This window comes from Schistocerca cancellata, chromosome 1 (genome assembly GCF_023864275.1).
Source record: "Schistocerca cancellata isolate TAMUIC-IGC-003103 chromosome 1, iqSchCanc2.1, whole genome shotgun sequence".
Lineage (NCBI taxonomy): Eukaryota > Metazoa > Arthropoda > Insecta > Orthoptera > Acrididae > Schistocerca > Schistocerca cancellata.
In genome coordinates this window covers 1,057,238,981-1,057,256,010 of record NC_064626.1, presented here as the reverse complement: position 1 = coordinate 1,057,256,010, position 17,030 = coordinate 1,057,238,981, and the positions used below count along the sequence as shown (strand labels likewise).

General features: G+C 40.9%; 1 protein-coding gene and 1 non-coding gene across 2 annotated transcripts in view; one reads left to right on the top strand and one right to left on the bottom strand.

Annotated features, from left to right (window-relative positions):
- The window catches only part of LOC126162937 (guanylate cyclase 32E), a 935,168-nt gene that overhangs the window by 190,281 nt on the left and 727,857 nt on the right, over window positions 1-17,030 (top strand). The gene's annotated exons all lie outside the window — the stretch shown is intronic.
- Window positions 16,869-16,943, bottom strand: Trnat-ugu (transfer RNA threonine (anticodon UGU)). The gene has a single exon. It is a non-coding gene; the product is annotated as a tRNA-Thr (tRNA).

Sequence of the window (17,030 nt, the reverse complement as noted above, 5' to 3'; positions counted from 1 at the left end):
GCTTCAAGTCCCACCAGTAAAGTTAAAATTTGCTCAAACTATCACCTTGCTCACCCAGTACTATTGGAAGCCCAACGAAAAGTTAGAGGCTGCACTCTGTAAAATTATTTTAAGTCCAACGATCGGCACCGGAACAGTGTCCTGCTAGCACGGCTGCTTCATCACCCAGACTGTCCCAATTGAAGCCGCCTACACAATACCGCCCCCGCTTCCAGTGCGAAGGACTGAAAACCAAAGAATTCATGCGTCCAGCTGCTAGCATTTAATTCTTTTCGTGATCTCACACACTCCCGAAAGATAAAATATGGAGTTTCAGTCTTCGTTCACTGTCACTGTCACTGTTATGACAGTGAACAGTGTGTTCTGTACGGACAAGTTACTCTGTAACTACAACATATGATCTGAAGATGGGCAGCTAGCCCGAAACCGGTAATTGAAAATAAAGAATAGCGATCGAAGACTGAAACTCCATATTTTACTTATTGAACGATCGCGGAATTCCCAGTGAGACAACTATGTCTAGTTTTGATAAACTCCCGAAAGAATCTTAAATATTGAAACAATGGCCACTACTCAAAACAAACAGGTATTTCCACATATACAGGGCGTTTGTTTTACTTGAGACAACTAAATATCTCAAATACGACGCGTCGTATTAGGAAAAGTTCTGTGTGAAAAGTTAATGTCAGTGTATGGTACATCGTTCTGTACCACAACAACTGATCACGTTCTAACTACCCCTCCAGTGAGGGTCGGGTCAGCTTTATATTTTAAAATGAGAACTCCCCATTTTTTGTTGTAGCTTCAGGTTCTGACCCAAAAAAATACGTTTGGTTTACTCAGACAATTGTTTTCCATTGGTGGTATATGGTGCCGCTATCGACAGATATCAAGTGTGCCTGTTTTTGCAATGAAGAACCGACGTGCTCGATCTGACATTTCATTTAAGATGTAAACGCCAACTTTTGTGTTCTAGTGGTTGATACTGATGTTTGAAAGTTACTTGAGTGCTGCAAACGTGATTGTACAGCACAAATAATATGGCTAGTCATTGACATTTCTGCCAAATAAGCTACATGTATGGTAACGTAACACTCTGCTCTCTACAGAATTGGTTGCGGTGAGTTCGAAAACCATCGGAATGCTTGATTTCGGTGGGCACCCTCGAACCCCGTCACCAGGTTACTCATTTCGGTGTTTTTTTCCGTCTATCCGTCTATCCGCCGTAGATTTGGCACTGGAGAAAGCAAGGAGGATTCACCGAAATCAAGCACCCCAATGGTGAGAGGCGTGGTAACGCACACCGAAGGGGAATCGCCGATATAAACCATAGCAATGGGAAGAGAAATCTATTACATCTATGTAGTTGCTCCTGGATCACGCCAACGTACTTTCTAGTCAGTCGTTGAAATGGCTGACCGTACTGTACTGTACAATCAAATTTGCAACACTAATGTAGATTTCGAACATAAATATGAAGAGTTAGAACACAAAGGATATATTTATACATCGTAAATGAAATGTGGAATCAAATACGTCGATTCTTAATTGAAAAATGGTACATTTGATATTTATCAATGAATGGGAAACAATTGTTACAGCTAACCTTAGATATTTTTTGGCGTTAAATCCGAATATGCAATAAAATTGGGGGTTCTCATTTGAAAATACGAAACTATCCCCGTCCGTTCAGGAGTGGTGGTCATGAGGTGGCTGCTTGTAGCGCAGGCAGATGTCCCCTTTACTGATCTTAACTTCCCACCTAATTTTTATTTTCATATGATGCGTCGTTTTCAAGATATTTTGCTGTGCCAACATAAAACAAACACGCTCTATACATATTATTAGAATAAATGCATAATTACTAAGGTCATCTTGCGACCTCTCATTGCAAAAAATATTATCAGCAATATCCTTAAACATGAAACTTCCTTGCAGATTAAAACTGTGTGCCGGACCGAGACTCCAACTTGGAGTCTTTTCCTTTCACGCGCAAGTGCTCTACCACCTGAGCTACCCAAGCACGACTCGCGACCCGTCCTCACGGCTTTTATTCCGCCAGTACCTCGTGTCCTACGTTTCAAACTTCACAGGAGCTCTCCTGCAAACCTAGCAGAACAAGCACTCCTGGGAGAAAGAATATTGCGGAGACATGGCTTTGCCACAGCCTAGGGGATGTTTCCAGGATGAAATTTTCACGCTGCAGCGGAGTGTTCGATGATATGAAACTTCCTGACAGATTGAAACTGTGTTCCGGACCGAGACTCGAACTCGGGACCTTTGCCTTTCGCGGGCAGGTTCTCTACCACCCGAGCTACCGAAGCACGACTCATGACTCGTCCTCACAGCGTTAATTCCGCCAGTACCTCGTCTCCCACCTTCCAGACTTACAGACGCTCTCCTGTGGTAGCTCAGTTGGTAGAGCACTTGCCCGCGGAAGAGAAAGGTCCCGAGTTCGAGTCGCGATCCAGCACTCAGTTTTAATCTGTCAGGGAGTTTTATCAGCGCACACTCGGAAACAGAGTGAAAATTTAATTCTAGATCCTTAAACATGTTTACGTTCGATTTTTGTAGTGTGGAAGTATTCCGTTAAAATTACAAAATACCTATGTCCGGATTGAAGAAATAACGTTCTCTCGACCTCCCGATAACTGCCTTTTTATGCTTAAGCGTTTTTTAATATTCGCCATTCCATAGCGATGTAATATGACTTTCATTAAAGGGCATGTACACAAATAATCACTCAAATCCAACAACTAACTGTAGGTTTCCATTATCTGAGCTGATGAGGTGAGGAGTCAGGTAACTGAAGATGAGTTAATCCTATGCATACCGTCTGGAGGTTTATAGGCGTTGCACATTTGCATATTTATAATAAAATCATCTGTAACGTATAATACACAGACAAGATTTGAAATACATGTACATGTACATGGATACTCAGCGTATCACATTTAGTACCTGGCAGAAGGTTCACCGAACCGCCTTCATAATAATTCTTTATTAATCCAATTTCGAACACCTATATAATAGGTTTGTTTGCGTGGGCATCTTCCGCATCAGCTGTTAAAATATGTTATTATAGGTTATCTGTCTTGAGCTGACTGCAGTCTGATTATAATAAATTACAACAGACGCGTTTCGCTTTTGTTTACAAGCATCTTCTGTGGCATTGGTGTTTCTCTACATAATCTGCTCCTCCCTTTCGTGCTAGCGGTGGCTGGTGTCGACAGGCTTCATCTTGCACTTGGCAGTGTTTGGTATTTTGCTTGGCAGTGATGAATGAAAAACAGTTAAGAAAGTCAATTGCAAATGTGCAGCGCAGGAAATAACGCAAAATCCCAAAAACTGCCAGATGCAAAGATGAAGCCTGTCGACACTAATCACTGCTGTCAAGAAGGGGAGGAGGAGATTGTGTAGAGAAAAACAATTACCAAAGACGATGCTTTGTAAATAGAAGCGAAACGCGTCTGGTGTAATTCTTTTTAATTAGATTGCAGTCAGCTCAAGAAGGATAACCTATAATAACAGATAAACACCTATATCTTTCCGTGCGAGCTCTGACTTCGTCTATTTTATTATGATGATCTTTTCTCCCCATGTAGGTCGGCGTCAACAAAATATTTTCGCGTTAGGAAGACAAAGTCGGTGACTGCAATTTCGTGAGAAGATCTCACCGCCACGGGAAACGCCTTTGTTTTAATTAATCCCACCGGTAATACTGTATCATGCCCATGACACTCTCTCCCCTATTTCTCGATAATACAAAACGTGCTGCTCTTCTTTGAACATCCTCGATGTACACCGTTAGCCCTGTCTGGTCAGCAGTATTACAAAACAGGATGGACAGTCGTAACGTGGTCAGTCTCCTTAATAGATTTGTTACATATCCTAAGCGTTCTGCCAATAAAACGCAGTCCCAATAAAACGCAGTCTTTGGTTCGCCCTCGTCACAACGTTTTCTATATTTTCTTTCCAATTTAAGTTGTTCGTAATTGTAATTATTAGGTATTTATTTGAATTTACTTCCTTTATATTCGATTGATTTATCCTGTTACCGAAGTTTAACGTATTCTTTTTGGCAGTCATGTGGATGACCTCAAACTTTTCATTATTTATGGTCAACTGCCAATTTTTTCACCACGTGGATGCCTCTTCTGAATTGTTTTAAAATTTGTTTTGGTCTTCTAATGACTTAACTAGACGATAAATGACCGCATCATCTGCAAACAACCTAAGACGGCTGCTCAGACCGTCTCCTAAGCTGTTTATGGGGATGAGGAACAGCAGAAGGCCTATAACACTTCCTTGGGGAAGGCCTAAAATAACTTTTGTTTTACTCGATGACTTTCCGTTAATTACTACTACCTCTCTCACTTAACTGAACAATGTTCCATAAGCACGCAATTTGATTACAAGTCGCTTGTGAGGTATTGTGTTAATAGCCTTCTGGAAATCTCGAAATACTGTAACAATTTGAAATCCCTTGTCGATAGCACTCAACACTTCGTATGAGTAAAGAGTTGTTGTGTTTCACAAGAACGATATTTTCTACATCCGTGTTGATTTTATGTCAATAGACCGTTCTCTTCCAGGTAACTCACAATGTTCGAACACAATACACATTCTAAAATTCTGCTATTTATCGACGTTAATGAATGGGTCTTTAATAATTTAGTGGATTACTCCTACTGCCTTTCTTGAATATTGGTGCGATCTGCGCAACTTTCCAGTCTTGGGGTACGGATCATTCGTCGAGTGAGCGGTTGTATATGATTTTAAAGTAAGGAGCTATTGCATCAGCATACCTTGAATGGAACCTCTTTGGTATACAGTATGATCCGGAAGACTTGCTTTTATGTAGTGATTTAAGTTGCTTCAATGCTCCGAGGATATCTGCTTCTAAGTTACTCGTGTTGCCACCTGCTCTTGATTCGAATTCTCAGATACTTACTTCGTCTTCTTTGGTGAAGGCATTTCGGAATGGAGTCTACAGTAACTCTGCTTTAGCAGCACTGTCATCGACAGTACTTCCATTGCTATTGCGCAGAGAAGACATCAATGTGTCTTGCCGCTAGCATACTTTACATACGGCCAGAATCTCTTCGGATTTTCTCCCAGGTTTCAAGAGAAAGTTTCGTTGTGAAAACCATTACGACCATCTTGCATTGAAGTCCGCGCTAAATTTAGAGCTTCTCTACAAGACTTTCAAGCTTGGGGATTTTGTGTTCTTTTAAAGTGGTGTTCTCAAATCCTGTCAGCTTTCATTTGATACTTAATATGATGTGAACGTTCCTGTCGTTTAATTGTTATTAATATCTATTACCCAGCACAATATACATGAAACAGTGGATGCTTGATTAGCACTTATCGTAGAACCATTTAAAGTTGCATTGAGCTCGTCTCATCGCTGCGATTTTTACTCTGCGTTTTTCTTTATTATATCATGCTTGTAAGGCCTGTGACGGAGTTACACCAGGACCATTGCCCCACGTGAAGGTGGAGTGTGTCTAACACGCAGTCTGGTTGGTTGCAAGCCCTTAACTGACTTCCTCCTAACCAATAAACGGCCATCACTGACACAGAGGCGCAACCTGGTTCGATCAGAAAATACGAGACCTCCTTCCTGTCCTCCAGTGAGCTCTCGCTTAACACCACCGAAGTCGCAAATATCGGTAGTTTGGGGTCAGTCGAATACACACTACAGGGCGGCTACATCGGAGCTGCCCTTGAAGTGACCGCTTTGTAACAGTTCGTTGTGTCACTGTGGTGCCAACTGCTGCTCAGAGTGCTACTGCAGCTGCAGTACGATGCGCCAGAGCCCCTCTCGGCAGCTGCTGTCCGGAGCACGGACTTCTTGCGACAGTACATTCTCTTGGCTACTGCTCCCAGCAATCATGTACAGTGGCTGCATCCAGCCAAGTTTCTCTGCAGAATCGGGCGAGGAACATTCAGCACTTCGTAGTCTTATTACATGACCTTGTTCAAATTCAGAATCACCTTAAGGGGCTCCGGAAAGGCTCAAAATCATGAAAAGTTCAATTTTTACTTTTTTGCGTTTTCTGAATCTGCAGACTATTACCTTTTAATAGATATATAATTTATTCAATTCCGAAGACTACAACTATTTTTAAATTTGTTTTGAAATGTGTTCTACATGGGCGTGACCCACTGTGGCGCTGTTAAACTGCTGTCAAATGGTGTTATTATTAACGTCCGTGTTCATCAGGTACATTTTAGTGATGTGAGATAAAGTATGTGTTGTGGCTAACCTGTGATGGTTCAATATATATCGCTGGTGTGATTGTCGATTGTTTCATGTTCATTTACTCTGTCGTTATCTCGAAAATATTCGTAATTAATTCTGTTTCTGGAGTCTCTGTTTTGTTGAAGTATAGTAATGAGTAAAAGTAAAGTTATTAGAAATCCTCTGAAGGCTTTTAAGAAAAGGAGAAATGTTGGAAAGCCAAAGGTATGTGTTATTACTGTAAATAATAACATTCTAACATGGTACGAGCGATGCTTGCTTTAGACAAGGAACGCCTTCGGGCTGCAGACAGGGCTGTAAAGAGTCTAGAAATACAAGCAAGAGTAAACAGGAGGAGGAACAAGAGGAAGCTGGAGGAGGAGTTTGCAGAGGATGAAGATAATCCATCCTATGGACCTGGAACCCACTAAAAAGTTAATCCAATCTTTGTCGCTCGATTCCCGAAACTTTTATTTTCTCATACTAATTACATGTTTTCTAAGGATCTTCCAAACATATTTGTTTCAAAATTTCAGTAAATGTTACACAGTCCTTCTGCATAATTTAACACAGCCTTTTTCCAAAAAAAACTGTATATTTTTGAATATATAAATAAAAAATTGCAAAAAAATGTTGTGAATTTTCATTACAATTGAAAAAAAAATCATCTTTAATAACTGAACTAAAATTTTGTAAAATCCCTGTGTTAAGTTGTAGCCCATATTCCAATAAATAATCTGTAAAAAGTTCAACTTCCTACCACAAATACTTTGTGAGGTAAGATGTAATTTATAAGCGTTATTTTAACATTGCAAGTATAGGGCGTTCCGGAGCCCCTTAAAGGCATTCTTGACTAACGTCTACTCACCACGTCCAATCCCAAAGATAAATAACGCTCACGACTTGTTCAGATGGTTCAAATAGCTCTATGGAACTCAACATCTGAGGTCATCAGTATCCTAGAACTTAGAACTACTTAAACCTAACTAACCCAAGTGCATCACACACATCCATGCACGACGCAGGTTTCAAACCTGCGACCGCAGCGGTCGCGCGGTTCCGGACTGGAGCGCGTAGAACCGCTCGTTCACAACGGCCGGCCGTTCACGACTGTCACAGCGTGTATTTAAACCAAAAATTCTTAAGCGAAATCTGAATAGGTATCATATTACAGATCTAGAAACACGATACCTATTTTCGTTTCGTTCGCATAACTCCTTCTTTGTGTCGCGAATTGTGTTTTCTGTCAGTGTATTTGCTCTTCCTCGTCAGTGATCTGCATCACTGGCAGAGTGACATTTTCCGAGGTGTGCCCATCATCGTTTCTTCCATATAGCTGTATGAAACCTTTTGCGTCCTCTCTCACTTGCATTTTATTCTAATTTATTCTTTCGTCATGGTTTTCCTGACTGATTTGAAGCAGCTTCATCTCCTGTGCCATACAGTTCTTTGAAAAATGTTAGGAACTGTACCATTCAGTACAGAGCTGTACTTACTTTTTATTTTACTATCAATTTCGTTCAAGTTCAGACACCTTCTGGTCCTACACGATGTAAATTTGACCAAAATCCATAATCAAAAGGCCGGCCGGAGTGACCGAGCGGTTCTGGGCGCTACTGTCCGGAACCGCACGACCACTACGGTCGCAGGTTCGAATCCTGCCTCGGGCATGGGTGTGTGTGATGTCCTTAGGTTAGTTTAAGTAGTTCTAAGTTCTAGGGGACTGATGACCTCAGAAGTTAAGTCCGATAGTGCTCAGAGCCATTTGAACCATTTTTGATAATCAAAACAAAAAACCACAGCCGTGTACTAAAAGATACAGTTACGTTTTGGCGCCTACATTCGTCTGTTCCGGTTTTCACGGAGTTCATTACTCACATTGTGACGTTACGAATAGTCGACTAGCAGAGCCGGAGCTGGTGGATAGGCATCATATCTGGCAGCCTGGCACTGCTAGTTCAGGAAAGCAGTGACTGTTGGATATGGGATTTTCCTTGGTGCATCCATACTGCCACGGCCGAGGCGGTTGGATGAGCCACAATGACGACTACATTATATATTCAGGGAGAGTGTTACTCTCGTGGTTATCGAACGAATCCTGACTGCAAATTTATACGTTAGTCTGTTGATCCGACCTGTCATGCTACTGTCCATGAAGAGCACTCCAGGGGCTGCTTTCGAACAGGATAATGCTTGCCGACATGCCGCTGTTGTAGCCGACAATGCTTTACAGAGTGCCGACACGTTGCCTTGGCCGGCTCGATCACCAGATCTGTCTCCAATCGAGTCCTTATGGGACACCATCGGACGACAACCCCACTATCATCCACAAACAGTATTAACCGGCCCTGTATTGCTCGACCAAGCGCAACAGGTATGGAACTCCACACCACAAACTGACCAAGGGCAACAGGCATGGCACACAACCCCACAAACTAATATCCGGCACCCGTACAACGCAATTCATGCGCGTTTGCATCTTTGCATTGAACATTCTGGCGGTTACTCCGGTTTTTAGAATACCAGTATTTCATATTTGCAATGGCTTACATCGCGGTTACATGAACCCATGGTCTTGCGACATTAATCACTAAAATATGTTACCTAGACAAATATATTCGCGAAATTTCATTACTCTACATTAATTAATTTTAGTGTTGTGACTTTTGTCCTTCAGTGTATCTTTTGAAAAAGAAAAAAAAAAAAAAGAAATACCGAAGTTGAAAGAAATTGTGAAAGTTCCACCTCGCTTATTGCTTAGAAGTATTTATTTTATTTCATATGACTGGGTCATTTAAGCCATTCTGAAGTGCCTTAGGTGCCACCATATAATAAACATAGTTATTAATCTATGGACCTTGCAAACTCACCCCCTTTTTCTATTGTCACATATTTAGTAACGGAAACGCCCCATGTAACCTTATCCTATAAAAGCACCTATGGTTGTTCCATAGAGTGTTTCTTTTAGACTTAGAAGCTTCTGTTCGTTTGAACTTGGCTTCCATGAGCATCATAATATTTAAATTTGCTAGATGTTGTTGATTTAGAGTTTTAACTGTGTATAGGAACTATTTACATTCAGGAACTGTTACTGCAACGGGAAAACACGTTACTGGCAGCTATACTGGTCGTTTAAAATCTAGTGTAAATCTGTATTGACACTGCTGTTAAAGATAGTCTAAGTGTTGGCTGACATGACTTCCGTTTTTCCCAAACAAAACACATCACCAATACACTTCACTGCACAGCCTACCTTAGTTATACCCACCAAACGATCAGTGGTTATTCAGCATCAGGATTATAACACCAGCTATCTTACTGTTAGTTCATTCCACTGACATAAATACTAAATCTAAGATATTGCGGCCGCCAGGCCTGTTGAGACTAATTCTGTATATTACTTTTGCCATTAACTGAATTACCTTTATGCAAGGTTGTCTTTTCTTATTGCAAAATTATTTGAAACAAGACTGATGCAAGCAGATTCATTAGTACGTAGCTTATTACCTGCTTTATTTGAGAAGAAACTAATAAGAAATAATTACTGACAATCATTTTTGTTAAAACTGATAACAAACCAATTTGACTGTAACATGTTAGAAGGCGACCATACCGTAAAATGACATTTCCATTTTTGGCAGTTTAAAACCAGTAATTTCTTTGCTAAATATATGACATATTGATGTTACCGTTTCAGTTAACTGTGTTTCTTTTATCATTCTTCAGCAAGAAATCAGTTCTTTCTAAAATTAACAGACGAGACAGGGACATGACTGTCTGTAGGTAACACTGGAACATAGAACTATTCAAAACATATAAATTATGTTATTTCAGAATTTCCGAATTGGAAACGTGCACTGAGATGCTGTGCACTGCTGATTAAAAGTTCTTGCCTTACAGCAGACTAGCAGTCGTAACTTGTGGTGACGTATCTGTTAATATGTACTACGAGTATTTTGGCTCACATTTTTACCATCATGACCCACTGTTCTGGAAGTAGCAGTGGCGTAGTGACTTCACCATGTCTGGAATACCCTTAAATATACGTGCATATAGTAAAGTTAGACTGATGCAAGATCCTTTCACAAGCTAGTACCGATTAAACCTATATTGATACTTAATAGGATGCAATATTATAAAAATATCTTTAAAAAATTTGTGAGATAGTTATGCATATTATTGTCGATACGTTACAACATGGCATCTCTAAAACCGAGCACTGTCTCGTGCACTGATATAACCTGTCTGATGTCTTACGACATGTTGGCACCTACACCACCTGAGAATGGAATGTAAGGCCGAAATTGGCCAATCGTGAGAAATTAAATAAATACGTGAGTAAACAACAGCCAAAGTGAACGCTTCATGATGCCCTTCGATTAATATACGGCTGTTGCACACCACAAGAAGAAAATATATCCTAGTTTAAGTTTAAATTGGTGATGAGTGTCATAATGGAAAATGATGAGGTAAAAAAAGAAAAATGAAAGGCGCTGAGAACACATGGAATAATTCCATCCATGGGGGAAGGCATTTGTCTTTTAGAAGTCACGTTTGAAGTGCGATAGCTTCAAGTACATATTTACAAGGCGGAGTTAATTCAGTATAAAACGGAATATGGAATTTCCGATATTGTCTTAATTATTCGGTTTAGATGTTTCCACATCGGTACGCCGCCTTTTTAGTAAACTTCTGTGTCCACTGAATCCTCGTATTCTATTCCATCGCTGCGTTTCTGTTTCTACTTGATTAGCCTCTCGGCCAGTTTAATGAAAAATGCTCCAAGGGAGTAGCGTTACGCTCTTTGCAAGACGATGATCCTTCACTCGTGGCAAAGTAAATGTAATAACGAAGGTATTCCTGCTAGAAGAGACCAGATTTCTGTTGCTCGCTGACGCGAATGGTTCTTTGATCAATGAACTGGAGTACAGGCAAAGACCGATGATATATTATTTCGGAACGAGCTGAGGCGGAGAAATACCTTCTCATATTTCCCAGTGGAAAATGATTTTTCTCATTACAGGAGATTACTTGCTGCATAGACTAGAATAAAGAACTAAAGATGAAACTGTCATAATTCGTACATTCACGGCAACAGACCCGAGCTGGAGATTTCATACTCGATTTTTCTGTACTTATACTTTCCCCGAACAAAGTTGCAAATTTGTTAAGGAGATTGTTAATGAAATTCGTTAGTACATAACAGTAACATATGCATCTATAAATGCTACCAGGAAAATGAAATTTCCATCAACAGTAATGGATAGAAAATTTCATAAAATATGTGTAGAACAACTGTGATTTACACTAAAGTGAATGAAGAAGTGCAAGAGAAACACTGTGCCGTAACAGTTTTGCGTGGTTCCGTCCGGTCTTACAAATCCTCATATGTTGCGCAATTTTTGCCCATTTCCATGTATGCTATTGCTCTAGTTACGCCACGTTTTAGCAGTAATGTTTCCGTTATCTGATTTTTTTTCTATACTATGCGACATGTGCTTAATTCGTAGTTTTTTTTCTCAAGCTCTAAGTGTGAATCAAATAATACTTTTTTGTTATTCCTCCAGTTATCCTTTCCACACTGGAAGCATGAAGCGAAATCAGAAGGCTAGCCGCATCTTCCTTCTTAATATGTTAGTTTCATGTAACAAAAACAGTCAGGCTAGATCATCTTCAGACCAACATGTAACTCTGAAATTAAAAGAACAGGCCAGGAATAATACAGCTATTAACCTTATATGGCATTAAGTAAGTAACACAGGTACAAAATAAAAATAGAACTTGTACGACTATGTAACCATTTGTGATTCGTGATGCCGATGAGTGGAACCGTTATATGTGCCAAGAGACACCTGTCATCAGCTGCTACGAGTTATAAAGAGTGAGCTCCGTCCATCGTTCCGTGAGTGATCAGTTCTAAGGTAAATAGTTCTAATATACCTGCACTACTTTTAGAATTTCAGAGTTATATACTGGCCTGCAGTCCGTCTTTCTATTACCGATACCGGTTACCAGAAAAAGAAACGCTTTTGCGATATATACTGATTGTTTTTATTAAATTATGACGAAAATTTGCAACAGTACCAGTTACGACTTCAAAAATTGTCAGTTTTATGTCTCTTCATTCTCCTTCCACTTTTTTGTGACTCTCTCCATGTCTCCTTCAAACTCTTGGCTGATTTTATTGTGCTTTCAGTCTCGGCCTATATAAACATAATCACAGTAATGTGAAGAACGTAAATGTTCGATTGCTCCCTCGTTGTTTCCCTTGTATTCCTCTTCTATAATTTCAAGTTCACTATACCTATTTCCCGCTGTTTTTCACTATAAATCGTTCCAGTACCACTGAATAGCGTACCTTTCAGTTTCGTGTGGTTTAAACGAATGCCATGTATACAGATTTGAAATCTGGCCTCCACTGGAGGTAACTGTAAACATGATAGTAATTTTGAACTGGTTGTTATTGTAATTGGACATGGTTCTAATAAAATTTGGCACGCCTTACGGACCATTCTGTAGGTTCACATTGCTCCTGACTTTATACTTCCATAGAAATCCAACCAGTCACACAGTTCTAATTTGGAACATATAACCAGCACAGTATATATTCCGACACGTGTTCCAAAATTACTTCCCTGAAAGTACGACTAGTAGGGGCTAGCTTAGCGCCCACTCATTCGCTCGCGTGGACTGTATGATTTGCTGGGATTTTTTGAAATAAAATTTGTATGTTGTTACGCCCTTTGCTTATGTGTAAATCTACACACTGCGCAAAGAGTATGTCTAATCTACGCATATTAAAGTGCAGACGGGGTATTGAATTTTAATAAAGTATTTCTTCGTATTAAACGTGCTATGTATTTTTCTCATTGGCAATGATTAGTTTTTCGTATTGATTACAACAAAAATATAGTTGTTGTTGTTGTTGTTGTGGTCTTCAGTCCTGAGACTGGTTTGATGCAGCTCTCCATGCTACTCTATCCTGTGCAAGCTTCTTCATCTCCCAGTACTACTGCAACCTACATCCTTCTGAATCTGCTTAGTGTATTCATCTCTTGGTCTCCCCCTACGATTTTTACCCTCCAAGCTGCCCTCCAATACTAAATTGGTGATTCCTTGATGCCTCAGAACATGTCCTACCAACCGATCCCTTCTTCTGGTCAAGTTGTGCCACAAACTTCTCTTCTCCCCAATCCTATTCAATACTTCCTCATTAGTTATGTGATCTACCCGTCTAATCTTCAGCATTCTTCTGTAGCACCAAATATAGTAGAGCTGTTGAAAAATTAATGAATTAGAGGTTAGTTTCTTTTTTTATGCAGTTCGGACAAAGCCGATTTCTCGTTGTAATTGTTAAATAGCTTTGACTTAGAAACCGCAACACCTTCTAAACTTTTCTCCCTAATTAAGGCCGTAGAAGCACGATCTTTACCAGAAGGAACTTTTCACCAAAAAGGGATTCTGAAGTCTGAGGTTTTTGATAGTTCAGTCGTTTTAGTTCTTGGTTCCTTAGAAACTTTCATTCTCTAATACACATTTATTTATCTCTAAACGATAAGGAAAATACCAATTATCGTAGTTTTCGCTTCAAAAATGCCTTAATTGCGTAAAAAAAAACCTTCATACGCTGTTTCACTTCCTTATAGGTGGGATTTTGAAAAACAAATCCTTAAACGTTGTCTGCAATATAAAATGCACGCCGTCTCCAAATTTGAGGCTTCTATCCATATCCGTTTGCGCAGTGCGATGATGAGTCGGTGAATCAGACAGGACATTTATTTTTGTATACAGAGTTTAAAGGTTTAATAATACCCGAAATCCGGTTTTATGAACAAATGGACACTTTTCTGAACACCAGGACAATTACCGTATGAAACGGTTTTCACGTCGAAATTCCTAAGTTAGGTGTGCGCTAAGTTTGCGTTGTCATGCTTTCTGCGTGGAAAGTTTAAGGCTACGTTCCAGCCAGAACAGTTTAGGGACACAAAATTTCACGCGTGGTTTCGCTCCGCCCTCCACCCGACCCCACCCCCGCTCACCCCGTTATACTTGCAGAACCGCTCTTCGATAAAACCGGAGCTCCAGGCGCGACGTTTCCGCCGCGTTAAACCGAATCACGTCTGAGATAAGTCGCAGCGCTGGGGGATGAAGTTGGTTGCTCGTATTTCGATCAGCGCCGCCGCGCGACTATAACGCTAAATCATGGCGTCCGGTCACGGGTCCGATAGTTCACGGCGGAGTGTCGGTGGCAGCGCGCGATGGATGGTCTGCCGGGCGCTGCCCTTCCCCAACGGGGAGGCAACGGACCGCGGTCCGCGTACACAAGGGTCCGCCCACGCAGGCCCTGATTATAAATTCCAGTGCTAGAACTGAGGTGCAGCTACTGTCCCTGGAAAACGGTACACACTACTGGCGTAAGGATGCATGGGAGCGGAAGGACCAGGTCAAATAAGAACGAAATTAGAATTCTATTACTACCTTCAGCTTCTAACGGGCATCGATATATATCAACGGGGACCAGACCGGGACTCGAATCCGGGATCTCCTGCTTACATGGCAGACGCTCTATCCATCTGAGCCACCGAGATCACAGCGGATAGCGCGACTGCAGGGACTGTCTGACGCACGCCTCCCGCGAGACCCACATTCTCACCTTGTATGCCACACACTACATTCGTAGTGTCCCACAACAAGACACTTATTACTCCTGGAAGACAAGCTTACCAAGTCCCGAAAGAGTCGGGGAATATATATGCATCCGCACTGAAGAAGAAGGTCATTGCCGGTGTTGCCAGAACTATATACTTATATGGATATGGTGTCAGTTCTTTCTACATCCACATCTACATCCATACTCCGCAAGCCACCTGACGGTGTATGGCGGAGGGTACCTTGAGTACCTCTATCGGTTCACCCTTTTATTCCAGTCTCGTATTCTTCGTGGAAAGAAGGATTGTCGGTATGCCTATGTGTGGGCTCTAATCTCTCTGATTTTATCCTCATGGTCTCTTCGCGAGACATACGTAGGAGGGAGCAATCTTGACTCCTCGGTGAAGGTATGTTCTCGAAACTTCAACAAAAGCCCGTACCGAGCTACTGAGCGTCTCTCCTGCAGAGTCTTCCACTGGACTTTATCCATCATCTCCGTAACGCTTTCGCGATTACTAAATGATCCTGTCTCAAGACTTTTCTCGTGCTCTTTGGAAGTTGCCTTCCGTTAGAACGTTCAAAAAAGGGTACTAGCACAAACCGGCAGCCTGGGTGGCTGACTAGAGGGATAAGAATATCTCGTAGAACAAAGCGGCAATTATATCAAAACGTTAGAAACAGGCAAAATATAAATGCAGCAGCCCATTACAAACAGTATTGTAATGTGCTAAAAAATATTATTAGGAAGGCAAAAAGTATGTGGTATGGAGATAGCTAAGTCTCAGGATAAAATTAAAACCGTATGGTCAGTCGTAAAGGAAGTGGCTGGTCTGCAGAGACAGGTCGAGGATATAGAATCAGTGCGTAGTGGGAAGGTCCGTGTTAGTGATAAGTCGCATATATGTACAGTATTTAATAATCACTTTCTGAATATAGCAGGTGAACTAAATAGAAACTTAGTCCCAACAGGGAATCATATAGCGCTCTTAGAAAAAAGTGTTCCGAGACTGTTAACTGATATGCTCCTCCATGGTACTGACAAGAGGGAGATTGAGTTAATAATTAAATCACTAAAGACCAAGAACTCTCATGGATATGACGGGGTATCTAGCAGAATACTGAAGTATTGTCTTATGTATGTTAGCCCAGTACTTAGCCATATATGTAACTTTTCCTTTAGGAGTGGTCGGTTTCCTGACCGATTAAATACTCGGTAGTGAAGCCACTTTATAAAAAGGGAGACAGGGATAATGTTGACAATTAATAATTTTGAATTCTGACATTGCCCTCACAGTATATATTTTCTTTAATGTCGTTTGTTGTTAGCAACATTAGCCTATTCCCAAGAGTTAGCAGCTTTCACTCAATTAATACTAGGCAGAAATCCAATCTGCATGTGGAATGCACTTCTTTGCCTCTTGTGCAGAAAGGAGTGCAGTATTCTGCTGCATCCATTTTCAATAAGCTACCACAAGAACTCAAAAATCTTAGCAGTACCCCAAACACTTTTAAGTCTAAACTGAAGAGCTTCCTCATGGCTCACTCCTTCTATTCTGCCGAGGAGCTCCTGGAAGAGCTAAAAAATTAAGCAAATTCCAGTGTTACATTGTTGATTTTCTTTATTTAAATCTACGTCTTGTCACCTGAATATGTTTTTTTTTATATTTCATTTTATCTGTTTCTAATATCGTGTTATAATTTCGTGTATTGACTCGTTCCATGACCATGGAGTCTTTTCCTTAATTTGGTCCCACGGAACAATAAATAAATAAATAAATAAATAAATAAATAAATAAAGCGCGCTGCTCTCCGTTGGATCTTCTCTATCTCTTCTATCAACCCTTTCGGACATGTCCGAAAGAACAGACACCATTGATGACCTGCAGCCGTCTAGAACGAAATTAGAATTATATTAATACCTTCAGCTGCTAAAAGGCATTGATATATATCAAAGGGGACAGGTCAAAATGCGTGCCCCGACCGGGACTCGAACCCGGGATCTCCTGCTTACATGGCCGACGCTCTATCCATCTGAGCCACCGAGGGCACAGCGGCTGGCGCGACTAAAGGGACTATCTCGCGCACGCCTCCCGCAAGACCCACATTCTCACCTTGTCTGTCCAGAAACTACATT